Here is a 15,630-nt window from a genome sequence, read left to right as displayed (position 1 = left end):
CATCTTGTCTCTTGAATATGTCAAAAGAGACACTCATGGGGACCTGTATGCAGGTAAGAGACAAGAGAAATACAGCTGATTTCATTCACTAGTCAAACAAAAACTAGAAGGGGGTTGGCATCTCCAAGGTAGCATGCATCTGTTAGTATATGCTACTAGCATTGCTGTGGTACTTTACATTGCTAGAGAAATTACATACCAGATAGAAGCTTAAAATCATACTGACTCCAAGGGAGAGACAGTTGGTATGTTTTTAAAGGTCATTTTTCACATCATTGGGCATCCTGTGGAGCACAAGGGGCAAATTCTTCCCAGAAGGCACAGACTAATGATCTGGGATGGTCAGTATAGTTAGGGATTCATAGGGGTTAGGAGAAGGAATCTTCCTCTCCAAACTATGGAGCAGCAGCCAAGTCTCCCTACAGCCCTGAGGCAATGACTCATGGACATGTGTAGTGGTGGATCTGCTGGGCCTGGTCCCACTCATGCCCCAAACTCCTTCTGCCTGGCAGAAGACTGGGAGGACCCACAGAGCTGTGCCGCATGGGTTCCCAAATCTTATCCCTCCTATGGTCAGTGGAACAATGCTGGGTCAATCTGCACGGTCTCTGAGCCAGTGAGATGCAGCAGGATTTGTTATAAGGACCATTTCCTCAAAGGTTTTTAAGCTCCTTCCTTACACCAATTTCAGTGGAAGATAGCAGCCTAAATACCTTTGAGGATCTGGCCGTAAGCAAATAAACTAGGACAGAGACTAAACTTACAGTCAGGACAGATGGTGTCACTCAGTCTCATGTCCTTGACACCTGGTCATAGAAAGAGCAAGAAGTCCCTGACTGCTCCTTGGACAGGCATTGGGAAGAGAGAGCATATGAGAGGCTCTAATATAGGTGCTTTTTAGGGCACAGGACACAAAGCGCTGAGCTCATCAACATGAGCCCTTCTCCCCCTCAAGCAACTCCAGGGTGCAAAGCTAGATGGAGAGTGAGTATTCTTGATTTCCCACTGTGGCAATCCAGCCCTTCCCCAAGGCAGGTTGGCCGGCTGGGAAGTCAGCATGCAGCTTTCACACTGGCAGGGTTTGACTGTTTTGGGCTGGAACAGGCCCACAGTAATGAAGGATATTAAAATGCTGCTTAAAAGATCAGGCTATAAGGTAGAGGTGCCTCTGTATGCAAGCCACTTAAATGGTCTTTTCCAATATTTACATCTCATTTTTTCTTAAACAAGGGAAATTTCATTTCGAAGAGGGCAGGTTTCCATTTTTGCCCGAGCCTGGCTCCCATCTGCAGAGATTCAGAGGTAGATTGTGACTGATACAGGGGGAACTCAAGGATGGATTGTGCTGCATGTTCCAGTGGCATCCAGGTAGAATGCACCTACTGTGATGCTGCCTGTTCCAGGACAAACGGATGTCCTAGCTTTTCCATGGGGATATGCCCCCTATTCTTGGCATGATCTTGGAGCCACTACAGTGGCTGCAAAGTGGGAATCCTCAGGGGTGAGGGGGCATACCTGCCTGGTTTATGACTGCTTTGCATCACCAGAGCTGTGTAAAGCAGCCATAGCAGGAGCCACAATCTGGCCCCAGATATTTAGTCTGTGCCTCTTCTACCAAGAGCAAAGATCTCACGTCTGTGGCAGCCAGTGACATGGGGTATGGGGCATGGGTGTGCCTCTAGACAACAAAACTGACCACAAGTGTCGAACACAAGAGAAGCCTGAGGCTGTGAAAATAACTGTAGCCAGAATCCTTGGACTCGGCTCATAGCTGCCCCTGTGCCTTGTTTAGCCATGTGTCCCACCACAAAGGAGGTGTAAATCATTACTGCCTCAAACAGAGGCCTTTACCCTCCCCTAGGTATAAATGATACACAAGGGGCAGAGCAATGGCTAATCAGCCCCCGTGTTGCCAGATGAACAAACAATGGCTGCATCCTCTCTTCTTCAAATGCCCTTGTTATTCTTAAGTATGGTCAAGGTGGAATTCAAAAGGGAAGGTACCAGCCCAGCGTGCACACTGGTATTTTGTGGCTCTGTAGTGAGGCGGCCTGGTTCCCAGGCGCCCTGGAGGACCAAGAGCCCAGCCGGATGGCAGACTGGGCGGAGCTACCAGGCTCGGGGCCTGCCCCGCAAAGGGTCAAGTGCCGACCCGGAAGTACAAAGGCGGGCCCTCCGAGCTCAGTAAGGCCCCAGCCGTCAGCCAGGCCAGACGTCCGCGACCGAGCTCCTGCTGGGGAGGCCGCAGAATGCAGCAGCCGACCCAGCCTCCCCCTCCCTCGCTACCCCGGGAGAGGACTGGCCGAGCCTGCCCTGCTCCCACTACCCCGGGGGAGGACTGGCCGAGCCTGCCCCGCTCCCACTACCCCGGGGGAGGACTGGCCGAGCCTGCCCCGCTCCCACTACCCCGGGGGAGGACTGGCCGAGCCTGCCCCGCTCCCACTACCCCGGGGGAGGACTGGCCGAGCCTGCCTTGCTCCCACTACCCCGGGGGAGGACTGGCCGAGCCTGCCCTGCTCCCACTACCCCGGGGGAGGACTGGCCGAGCCTGCCCTGCTCCCACTACCCCGGGGGAGGACTGGCCGAGCTTGCCCTGCTCCCACTACCCTGGGGGAGGACTGGCCGAGCCTGCCCCGCTCCCGTTCCCACTCCCCGGAGGAGGAGCTGAGCCGGACGGTGGCTGTCTACCCGGATGACCCGCTGATCCCACCCGTGGACACTTACCCTGAGGAGCCGATGGTGGTTGACCCCTCTGCCAACACCACGACGACTCAGGTACTTGAGGAGGGGAAAGGTGAAGTAGCCCGGGGGCAGCCAACCCCAGTCTGGCTGCAGCACTGCCAGAGCCAATGTCAGTGTGTTGCAGCCAGGATTCCCCACTGATCCAGCAGCAGACTGCCTGCTGCTGTTAGAGCCCTGGGCTGGGACGCAGTGGAGTGGGAGGGCCTGCGTCCCCCCCGCCACCCTTCCAGGGGTGGCAGACTCCCCCTCTCCCTGGCCTGGGGAGGCCTATAGACTTACCTGAACTGCTGCTCAGCCCTGCCTGAGGGTCTGAGCCCTGTACTTGCATTTGTGCCTTGCCCTGAGCTAGGACTTGGGCTTTATAGACTTACTTGAACTGCTGCTCAGCCTGCCTGAGTGCCTGAGCCCTGTACCGATGTTTGTGCCCCGCCCTGAGCTAGGGCTTGGGTTTTGTAGGACTTATAGACTGAACTGCTGGGTGTGTAGTGAGGCGGCCTGGTTCCCAGGCGCCCCAGAGGGCAAAGAGTGACCCCTCGCCCGACAAGCGAACCCTTACAGGCTCCAAGTGTAGTATCAATTCAGTGCACAATATGGCACGCTCTGTCTGCTGGCCCAGTAGGTTTTCTATCATACGAACATAAAAATAGCCACACTGGATCAGATCAAAGGTCCATCTAGCTCAGTATCCTGTGTTCTGACAGTGGCCAATGCAAGGTGCCCCACATGGAATGAACAGAATAGGTAATCATCAAGTGAGCCATCCCCTGTCGCCCATTCTCAGCTTCTGGCAAACAGAGGCTTGGGACGCCATCTTTGAAGTCTTAAGGGATAAACAGTGAGGTGGCAAAGTTTGCAGGTGATATTAACCTACTCAAGATAGTTAAGACCAAAGCAGATTGTAAAGAACTTCAAAAAGATCTCACAAAACTAAGTGACTGGGCAACAAAATGGCAAATGAAATTTAATGTGGATAAATGTAAAGTAATGCACATTGGAAAAAATAACCCCAACTATACATACATATGATGGGGGCTAATTTAGCTACAATGAGTCAGGAAAAGATCTGGAGTCATCGTGGATAGTTCTCTGAAGATTCTCACATAGTGCGCAGAGGCGGTCAAAAAGTAAACAGGATGTTAGGATCATTGAAAAGGGATAGAGAATAAGACTGAGAATATATTATTGCCCTTATATAAATCCATGGTATGCCCACATCTCGAATACTGTGTACAGATGTGGTCTCCTCACCTCAAAAAAGATATTCTAGCACTAGAAAGATTCAGAAAAGGGCAACTAAAATGATTAGGGTTTGGAGAGGGTCCCATATGAGAGAAATTAAAGAGCCTAGGCCCTTTAGCTTGGAAAAGGAGACTAAGGGGGGATATGATAGAGGTATATAAATCTTGAGTGATGTGAGAAAGTGGATAAGGAATATTATTTACTTGTTCCATAATACAAGAACTAGGGGTCACCAAATGAAATTAATAGGTAGCAGGTTTAAACAAATAAAAGGAAGTTCTTCTTCACACAGCGCACAGTCAACTTGTGGAACTCCTACCTGAGGAGGTTGTGAAGGCTGGGACTATAACAATGTTTAAAAGGGAACTGGATAAATTCATGGTGACTAAGTCCATAAACGGCTATTAGCCAGGAAGGTAAAGAATGGTATCCTAGCCTCTGTTCATCAGAGGATGGAGATGGAGGCAGGAGAGAGATCACTTGATCATTGCCTGTTAGCTTCACCTCCTCTGGGACCGTTGGTAGAAGATACTGGCTAGATGGACCTTTGGTCTGATCTGGTACAGCCGTTTCTATGTTCACTTCAAATCTTAGCTTGAGTCACCACTGAAAGGGCATTTGGCAGCCTCACCCTAGTCCATTTTTGTGCACAACGTGGAACCCCCAGACAAGCTGTCACAATTAGCAGCCTCTGTTTAGAAAAGCCTCAGTCAATCCAACACAGTCAGTTTGTGGGCCAGGATTCAGGCGCATGCAGAGCTGTGCAGACAAATTGTGTAGGACATGCTGTACCAGCGCTATACCTATCTAAGACTACGTCTACATTACAGCTTATGTTGGCAGAATTTGTATCACTCAGAGGTGTGAATAAACCCCTCTCCTCAATATCATGAACAAACAATGGCTGCATCCTCTCTTCTTCAAATGCCCTTGTTATTCTTAAATGGATGATATTTTCAAAGGGAGTTTTAAGAAGAATAGGCACCAAAATCACATTCAATTTCAATGGGATCGGAGACCTAACTCCCTAACGCTGCTTTAAAACCTCAGCCTAAAATTATAACCACAGCTTGTAACATTCAAAAGCTGTTTAGCAGTAGCTCCTCATGACTGCTTTTTAATTTACTGTAACAAGGGCGACATACTTTCCCTCCAGTATCTTTGTATTAATTCCAGTAGAACCACTGTCGGCCTTATTTACTTGTGGAAGTATAAAGGTCTCTATGATTTATCAAAACAACCTCAAGTTCAGCACCATTTCTCTCTCCTCATTAATAGCCAAACCCTGCATCTCTGAATTTAAGGGGAGTTTACCACTGACTTTAATGGGAGCAGGATCGGGGTCTCGGGCTATGACAAAGCAGTGTTGTCACTTTCTTTGAAGAGTTTCAATGGAGAAACACGTTTACTAGCTGATTACTAGCTTGTTCATTATTTTGAGTTAGAAATGAATGCAAGAGAGCTCTGCGAAAACATAACTCAAGTAACCCCAAACCTTAGTTTGAAAGAAGAACTCTCAAGATTAATAGTCAGAGTCTCAGCCATCACTTTAAATATAACTTCATCGCATTAAGCTAACCTGAATTTCCATTCTCTGCCATGCAGCCGCACTAGCAATCAACTAGGAACTTTGTAGCAAAAGTTCAAGATGGGTAGAGGTAGGAACTAAATGTATCGCTTGCAGTGCAAGTTAGACTGAAGTTCTCAAAATAAATGATGTCAGCAGCTGTGATCTTATTCTCTCTTTTATCCCATTGAGGAAATTTCCTGCGTACAGTGCCTGAAACTTCTCCTGGCAGACGCCATTGCTTCTTTTGGAAAATGTTTCTTGTTATTGGGCATCTAGCATCCCAAAAGTTGGAAGACCCACCATATAGAGCACTGATGCACTAGACAGTGCATAGTTAGACAGTGACCCAGGACAGGGACAAACGGCATGAGAGAGCTACCAGGAGCTACATTACTGTGCACATTCATCAAGGGTTGTGATGACCTCATGGTAACCATGAGAACAGAGCTTTAATGGTTTGTGTGGTCACCAACACACGCGTATAGCTATATCTTCCGTTTGCCTGTGTTATCTTTTATATTTGAAGGACATCCCAAAACTGCATCTGGAGGATACATTATTTTAGTCAAATTATGTCTAAAATTGTCCCCACGCTTTCAAACTCATGCATGTTTCTTCTTTGTGAAATCTTGTTTTAAGAGAAAAAGATGGGAGTGGGGAGATAGAAAATGAACATTTTTGACTGATAGGATTCCCGGGTACAAATACATTAGAGTCAGTTCTGCAATGACTGGATGAGTTATTTTAGACCTACATGGCATTTCCCTGCTCAAGTCTGAAAATCATCTACACATTTTTTTCCTTTTGTTTTTCCAGTTCTTCCTCTACAAAACAAAACTGTCCAAGCAATTGTAACCCATGTGCTTTATGCTTCAGCATTTGACTTTGTTCTTCCAGAGGGAAGGGACAAGAATCTTCTTAGTTGGATACTCAATATCTGACGAGAACAGGGTAGGGTGTGGCAGTTACCGGATGTGCTTGTAAGTTTTCATTGTGGGCGCCCCACCTGGCAGGTCATACCCAAGCCAACCTCTGAGAGAAGAGTGCAATCACAGTGCAAGGGGAGGTAAGGTTATAAATACAGGAGTTAAAGACAACCCTGTGGACTCAGTGGCTGATTGACACAGGACCAAGAAATGAGTCTGCTGTGGTCTCAATGCCTGTGGATATAGGTCAGTGCTATTCCAACTTTCCTTACTAGGGAAGCGTCCACTAAGATACCAGCTGGTGTTTTATGGAGTTAAGCTGAAGTGCAGGAAGAAGGGAGGTGTATCATTATACAGAATATTGCATGAGCATTCTCACACCTGTCCCCATTACACAGTAAACATGTGGCAGGGCAGCATTTTCTCTGGAATTTTAATAATACTGTAATCTTCGTAAAAATCCTGGGTTAGTCTGCAAGTGTAAGCAGAGTCAGGATGAGCTGTACCCTGACATCTGGTGGTGAAGTATGGGAAGTGTGGAAAGAATGTCTGGAATGCGAAATCTCAAATATTTGCATAGGCACGCCTACCCCATCCCAGACTGCCGAGCTGTGGGTGCTTTGTGACAGAAATGACTCAACCTCAGTTGGGTGGTACTTGCTAGACAAGGGACATGGGTTCCAAAACCCTGTGAAGGAGAGAGGTTGGGGGCGGCTACGTGCGGTGGGTGCAGGCCCTTTGTGACTAGAAAGCATCAGTTGCACCTCCTCCTCCTCCACTGGGGAAGGCAGAGTCTGATTTTTTATCCCTAAGACTCTAGATACAGGTTGCTGAGCCTGAACCACTTTGGGCTAATGGTGCGAATAGCACTGGCCCCCTACTAATAGGCGAGATCACAAGAGCTGAAATCACAAAACAGCTGAAATTACTAGAGCTGGAGCATGAGTATACTGTGCTAACTAGTGGGGGAGCCTAAAGCATACTGTGGAACGGAGCAGCGGCGAGTGGAGCATTATCGGGAGGTAGGAGCGAACCACAGACACTGCGGTGGAGTGGGAACGCGGCTGGCAAGAGCGGAGTAGCTGTGGGCGTGGGGACAGCCCACAAGCGAGGCGAGCCGAGCAGTTTGCTGGACCTGGAGCAGCTCAGAGCAGCTGGTGGAGCGGAGCAGATTTGTGATGACGCCGGAGGAGCAGGTGGAGCGGCCCGTTAAGCGGAGCAGTTCGGGGAAGCCGGAAGCAGAACCACGAGAGGCAGGGCAGTTGGCCCTGCGACCCCGTAAGGTGTCCCCTTTCACCAGGCTGGGGAGGACCTCACAGATAGACTCTTGAATTCTGGGTGGCATGACCAGGAGATTTGGGTTGTGGACTTTGGGATGTGATTGGGACTAAAGACCCAAGGGAAAGAGGACATTGCCAAATTACGGGGGGTTATGGTTGTGTTAAACGCTGTTTGTGGTCTCAATGGATGCCGCATTAGTTTTCTTCCTTTATTAAAAGATTTACGCTAATAGCTCGAGACTCCGTGCTTGCGAGAGGGGAAGTTTGCCCCTGAGCCACGGAGGGTAATGTATTAAGGTGCCAGGTCACTGGGTGGGGGCTCGAGCCGGTTATGCCTTGTGTTATTGAAACGGAACCCCTGGATACTGAACCCGGCCCTTGTTGCTGCCAACTCAGAGGGGCAGAAGGGTTACACAAGCATAAGGAATAACCCACACTAGAGGAAGACCACGTACAAACCTATGCACAGCTCAGCATACAGATGGCATCACAAGACACTTTCCCTCACATGTGAACACCATAACCATAGGATCCTTACAGTATGCATGTGGGGCAGTGGGGCTTATAGTTCACCTTTCCCTGGTTAGTGTTTTTGTGGATGAGAAATTAAGAAAATAATTTTGATGCATGTATACAAACACTAATTAATTGTCCAGTGGCTGTAGTAACACTGGAAAGCTAGGGAAACTGAATGTAACAATGAAGGTCTTGTTAATTAACAGCCTTTATTGGACTAATATTTGACAACTGTGACTTATTACTTGAATGAAGCCTGAGCCACAGAGCAGCAGAGATCATTCACATGATGGGAAATTTCAGCTCAGTGGATTTGACTGAGCTCATTCTAGACCAAGGTCCAGGAATGAAGCTTGGATCCAGGTGCGAACTGTCTTTGGATCCAGGGTTTGGTTTCACTCCATCACTACTTCCTACCAAATGAATTTTTAACTCCCTGAAAAATGGATTCCTTGGGACTATCATGATAAGCACATTAGGAACAGAATCAGTGTCAGCAAACCTAGACGTAACAATAATATTTAAAATCTCTCCTATGCTCCAGTAAAACATACACTAATTTAAACCTTCAGAAAATTATTTCCATTGTTTAACTATATATATTTTACAGGGTCAGATTCTCACCTCAAAGAAATGGGGTGACAGTGTCACCCTAATGAAGTTATTAGGAGTTTGCCATTGACTTCCATGGGGCCAGGATTTCAACCCTAGAGCACTGCTACAGATCCACTTTCATGTTTGTGCATGTTGGCAAGGTAGTGGATTCTCCACATGATGTAGGGTGATTAAAATCTGGCCAATACTATCCAGCTATTTATGCACTGATTAGCAGAGGGTTCTCCCAGTATCAAAGCATATCCAAAGGCTACCTGCTCAGTGTGTTCTCTTGTCACTTTGTTAAGACATCTTTCTATGCCAATGTTTCATTTCCCCACCTCTTCTCCCCCTCTCCACCCTGGTCATCTGTACGTAATACAGAGGGATGCAGCTTCTGGAGAACGGCTGGCACATCTCAGCTTCAGAAGACTGCTGCCATGAACTGCAGAGCCAACAGAGTGTCTTTGCTACTTTTATAAGAGTTTTTTCTCCCCATTCTCGTTGGAGTCCTCTGGATCCCATCATTTTCTCTCAGGTTACAATCCTTCATCCTTGAGGCCCATATCACAGAGATCGTCCTTCTCCCTTGGAGCAGGACGTCCTTGAGAATCCACCTGTGCCAGCTTTCAATGAGCCAGAAAGGTCCTCCTTCTTGCTCTCCCAACCCTTGTGACAAGAGACCAGGAGTGGGAGTTGACCCTGGGTTTCTAGCCTGGCTAGACACTGGATGACAAACAGGAGTTTCGAGGTGAGTTAGGGTTTCCTGCATTCTAGATAACTCAGCAAGCACAACATACATCATACAGGAGACACAAGAGAACAGGCATGTAATTAATGAATGACAGATCTTGTAAGCCTCTACTTCCCCTGAGCATTCCTTAATCCCAAGAATGGTCCCTCTGATGTCAATGGGATTATTTGGGAGAACGAGGATTGCTTATGTGATTAAGTATGACCCACACATGGTAATACTTGGTGGTTGACAATAATTAAGGAAGCAGTCTTGCCACTGCTCCTCATGCGGAATTCTCGTTGGCGTCAGTGGGATTTCTTCACACAAGGAAGGCTGCAGGATTAGGTATTACAATGATTGTTTTTTAAAAAAAACCATCTGTAGACAAGAAGGCCCACTCCATGCCTTATTTGCTAATAAAATAACAACACTGCCTACTCTTTGCAGATTTGTGTACAGGATTTTATTAATAGGAACCTGCCTGACCTGCAATGGAAATGAAGGAAAAGAAGCAGAATTTCTGACTGCATGAGGTGTGGCAATGTAAGTTTTAAGTAGAGATGAGCATGAACCAGGACCACAGATCTAGCCCCTTCTTCATCCCTATCAAACTTTCAGAAGCTTAGATATGGACCCTCTACCAGATTTCAAATGTCAGGGCTCAGGCTCATCTTTAATTGTAAGGAAAAATCAACATCTGATTGGCACGGCATCCCATGCAGCTAAAAAGGGCCCAACTTTGCTCTCATTGAAGTCAAAGTTAACACCTCCCCTGGACTTCAACTGGTCAGCCCCCAATGACTTCAGCCCTTGCATGCACAGCTAGCTAAAGGCCCCACCACAGCCGGAATTACTCCTCTGGAGCATTTGCAAGAAGAATTATTTTAAAAGGCATTCTCATTCTGACAATGAAGGAAGTTGAAATATATTTTTAAAATTGATTAATTTTCAGACAGGACATAAAATGAGCAGGAACCAGCAAATGCCATGCCATTAAAATCTCACTTTTTTTTTTTGAAATCTCAGTGGTTTAGATAAGCACGGTGGCCTTGTTAAAACTGGAAGCAATAAAACATCAAAGTAGTACACATCTTACCAGGTCTGTCTTCTAAACGTGGACTCTTAATCCTGCAGTCCCATTGGATTGATGGGAATTTTGCTTGAGCATGGACTGAAGGATTGAGCCTATAGCTTGGCATTTTGGGACTCCAAAAAAATAGCTGTTAGTGGTGATTCCTCATTTTGAGTACAGGAGGTGCTGAAGGACATCTGGAGCGTTATGATTGTCCTTGTTTTTAGTATCAGAGGGGTAGCCGTGTTAGTCTGGATCCGTAAAAGCAGCAGAGAATCCTGTGGCACCTTACAGACTAACAGACGTTTTGGAGTGTGAGCTTTCGTGGGTGAATACCCACTTCGTCAGACGCTTTCATCACAGCAGTTGACATGCTTGGTTTTATTGTCAATTTCTTAATCAAAGAATTTGATCATTCAAAAAGGGAAATAGGAGAAGATTCTTTAGGAAGATTACAAAAGAACTGTGCTCCAGGAGTACAGGTGTTCTATGATTGGTTTCACTCCAGACCATAAATAGGTCTGGGCGCTTTGGAGGTTGCCTCATGTCAATGAGAATCCACGATCAACTGAGATACTCTGCAAGGTCTGCTGTGGAGAGAGTTTTCTGAAGATAGTTTTAAGCTGGGTTTCTTTGGTGAGACTTAAGCTGCAGGTATCCTCTTTCCTCTCCACTCAGAACCATTGCCTGTTCTTTGTTCTATCTCCTGGATCTTAGCATAGCAAGTTGATCCTGCTCTCAGCTAAAAAAAACCCCACCACTGCTGTGTCTCTTGCAAAAATTCTGCATGCCCTCAAAATGTGCAACAGTAATTAGACCTACTCTACACAGCAATATGTACCTTGCCTGCTTTTCTAAAAGTCAGACTGAGATCTTGAGCCATGCTCAGAGATTGCATCTCCTGCACTCTGGTCCCTTACCTGAGGCTCTTCCAGTTGGTGAGTGCTTGGTTTTGATGAATGACATGTGAATGTCGCAAAAGGTATAGAAGTTCAGTTAAGCATCAGATGAACAAGTTCCAGCCTCAGATGTGCACATGCAGTTTTTGCTGAAATCTGGGGGATCCGCACTGCACATCAGTGGGCAGAATTTGGTCCTGAGAATTTAGCTGCTTATTATCCAAAACCTCACTTGAATCTTTGTCTTGAAATCAGTTTGCAAATCTCACGAGAAGAGACTTTTAAACAAGACATTTTAACAATAGTCAACACCTGCCCAGCAGATTAGTGCTTTTCATCCATGGTGCTCAGTTACTTCCAACTACTAACTAATTCCAGCAACACTCCTACAAGGTGGGTTCAATTTTTACCATTTTAAAGCTAGGCAAACTGAGGGTCAGAGAATGTAAGTGACTCAGCCGAGATCCTCAATGGAGCCAGAGGTAACTATGTGAATTCAAACCAGGAATCCTGACTCCCAGGCTGAAGCTCTAACTGCTAGACTCTACTGCCTCTTTTTCCAGTACTCCGTGGTAATGGTCAGGTCAGAAATACCATAAGAAAAGTCTCTCTCATGGCATTTCATTGTTAATGCTTCTGGTGCTGACTGAAATCAAGAGCAGACAAAGGCAACATTTGAGATAGACAAGAAAGATGGTTAGACGAGCTTTTCCAAACTTCACGGTCAGGGTTTGGTCTGGTCAAAGGTGCGAACTATGTAAACTAGTTTGCTCACCCCTCATTCTGATTCCCATCCTCCTGCGCTCCCTTGCACACACAGAGCTCTCCCCTGAAAGGTTTGTGCAGGCTCGTCCCATTCTTCTCAATGAAACCAACAGCTTAGGGCTCAGTTGTGCCCGACAGGGTCAGCCCTGCCTTGCGAGAGGAGTGGAGAGGCATCACTTCAGGGAGGGACTCTGTAGTCCCTCCTAACACTCCTGGAGCACAGCACCCCCAAAGGAATGGGGAAGCCCCACCCACCTACACCTGTGCACCCCTTCTAGAGCTACCAGGGGCACAGTGGGAGTGTGCCTGCTGAACTATCCCTTAGGGTGGTGCAGTGAGCTCCCTCCTCCCCACTTGACTAGTTCTACTAGCTAGTGATGCACAGAGGTTGGTGTGGCCTGCAAGAAGGGGCTACAATCATGCCTGGACCCTGCTGAGGCAAGGGGCACAAAATAGGGCAGGAAAGAGTCCTGTGGCACCTTATAAACAAACAGACGTATTGGAGCATGAGCTTTCGTGGGTGAATATCCACTTCGTTGGATGCATGTAGTGGCAGTCACTCTGTGTCCTCCCCCCACTGCAAATATGCGCAGGGGGGGTCCTGGCACAGTCTGGCCTTTAATCTTGGAAGGTTTGCTCATGTGCACCTTTCCTGTTCCCAAATAAAGCTGCCCACACCTAAGTAATGTTCCTAGCATGGGCTGCTAAACCTGACCAGCCCAGTAAGCCACAAAGTGCTGCTCCTCCCCTTCCAGTACAGTGCTGCTGAAGTCTGTGCAAGACTAGCACATGGACTACTTGGATAACACAAGCCATGAGACGGCCAGAGTGTGGCTGCTTATATGAGGTTATGTCTAGTCACTGGAGCTGGTTGAGATTTTTTTCACTGAAAAGGGTTTTGATGATACAAAATGATTTTTTGAGTGATACGTTCTGTCTCGACGCTTCGTTGGAATGAAAAAGTTGGGTTTGATTAGAATCAAAGTGAAAGTGGTTTGTTTTTTCCTTCTCTTTCCTCTTTTTTTCCTCCCCCCAGTTCTCCAATGGGAGGAAAAAAGGAAGAGAAAGGTGGGGGAAAAAGACCCCAGATTTTCACTTTGCTTAAATGCAAATGGAAAATTTGCACTTATTTCAATAAGAAAATTACAAATTTCAGCACACATTTTTGAAAGAAAATGAACTTTTTCTTGAAATTGTGCATGGAAGAGGTTTCAGATTTTTTGACTGGTCCCATTATTCAGAATGACATACAAAGGCAGCTTGCAGGAACACCACAGTGAAGAGGAGAGGAATAGCTCCTAGGATATCAGGACAGACAGGATGAGAGTTTGGACCAGGGATGGGGTTGTCAGCGTAACTCTTGAGAATGCCAATGAGATGGATTTTGTGAACAGGTGACAGGGCACACATCATGTGGAAGGGGGAAACAAATTGAGAAGAGGTAATAATAGTGACCAGATTTTAAATAAAACCTGGATTATCGAATAGCTAAAACCCCTTTTCTGAATTTGCATCTGATCCCAATAGAAGTCTGTGGTGAACCTGGGTATAATTTTCAAATCGGACACTAAAATAATACATTCACAAACTTTGCTCATATAACAACATTTATGCACACAAATCAGGCCACTGTGCATCTAATCACCCAATTTGCAGGTGCAATGTTACAGGCAAGGTTGCAAGTCTGGCACTTAATCTGTTTGCATATTAATGGAATATCAGGGTTTGTTTGTTTCAGTTTGCTTAACACGCAAACTTCTCAAACTTCATGAACAACCTTTATTTTGTGCTAACCCTCAAAACGCATCAGCCCAGGTTAGGGACTAAATACATCCTTAATACTGATTTTGGTAAGCTTGGCCTTATAATTTCTGCAAAAAAAGAACACCTGAAATTGGAAGACTGTTCTTCCCTTGAACTACAACTTGACCACATTTGTTCAGTCTTTACGGGAAACCCTCTGAAAGAGAAAGAGGGGCTAGATTCTCAGTGGGTCAGAGTCATTGTAGCTCCACAGAACTCTTGGCATCTAAGCCAATATGCATCAGCTGACAACCTGGCTCCAAGCATGTATGTCTATCAAGGTTCAACACAAGACATTCAACAAATCCTCATGGACAGATCCTCAGCTAGTGTAAACTAGCTTGGCTCATTTGGAGCCACACCAGGTTGCACCAGATGAGGATCTAATCCATAATGTCTGTTGAAACCATCCACCTCTGAAAATGTGGAAAGCATCAGAAGTAACAATTGGCCAAAATTAATATTTTATGGCAAGGTGGCTAATTAGAATGGTTTCAAAGCTGCTAACAAGATTACACTTTAAATACATTCATGAATATTATTACCATTGAACACTGCTATCAGTACTGAAAACGGAGAACAAAGCCATGGAGAAATGCTTGGTCTAGCTTTTCAGTCCCATTTTAAAGCCAGCTCCTACTTTAATTGAACAAGTAAGAATACTCAGAAAACAGGTGCCAGTACAAGCCCTGTTCATAACATTGTTTCAATGAAGCTAAGTAAGATGGACTTCAAAGAAACCCGCATTCTTTATTCACCTTGGCATCAGGTCCTACAAAGATGAATGTTATAGTTAGTATTCAGTGGCATTTGTTTAAGAACCCACAGGTTCTTTACTTGGAATCTTTCACATTTTTTTTTTAAATTGAGACTTGTAGGTCAACAGAGAAGCAGACAGAAACATATCACTCCTGGATATCTAAAAATTGGATTGTAGAAGGGGAAATGAAAGCAGAGGCGACCACCTGGCTAGGGTATTGCAAATAATTAGCTGTGCAATGCAAGGCGTCTGGGGGTCTTTTCTAACAGAACTGATACCTACCATAAGTATTGATCACAGGGTATCCGAGAGCAGTGTTTCTCAACTAGGAGTATGTGTACCCCCAGTCTTCCAGGGGGTACATCAGCTCATCTAGATCTTTGCTTAGTTTTACAACAGGCCACAGAAAAGCACTAGCAAAATCAGTACAAACTAAAATTAAAACGAGAAAGCAATTTTTCAGTAATAGTGTGCTGTGACAGTTTTGTATTTTGGTCTAATTTTGTAAGCAAGTGAGGTGAAACTTGGGGATACACAACACAAATCAGACTCCTTGAGGTGTGGCGGTGGCCCCACCCCTATGGGAGAGGGGGCTAGAATAGGCCAGAGTGGTTGCACAGGCCAGCAGCCAATCAGGAAAGGGCTTACTGAGAACCAATGAGGGCTGAGATTGGAGCCAGCCAATCAGGGCTCAGCTTGGTCCTATATAAAGGCTGCCCAGAAGAGCA

General features: G+C 46.2%; 1 protein-coding gene across 4 annotated transcripts in view; it reads right to left on the bottom strand.

Moving 5' to 3' along the window:
* RTN1 (reticulon 1) overlaps positions 1-15,630 on the bottom strand; it is a 215,328-nt gene that overhangs the window by 8,379 nt on the left and 191,319 nt on the right. The window lies entirely within an intron of this gene.

Source organism: Chelonoidis abingdonii, chromosome 4 (assembly GCF_003597395.2).
Source record: "Chelonoidis abingdonii isolate Lonesome George chromosome 4, CheloAbing_2.0, whole genome shotgun sequence".
In the NCBI taxonomy this organism is placed as follows: domain Eukaryota; kingdom Metazoa; phylum Chordata; order Testudines; family Testudinidae; genus Chelonoidis; species Chelonoidis abingdonii.
This window is presented reverse-complemented; position numbering and strand designations above follow the sequence as displayed.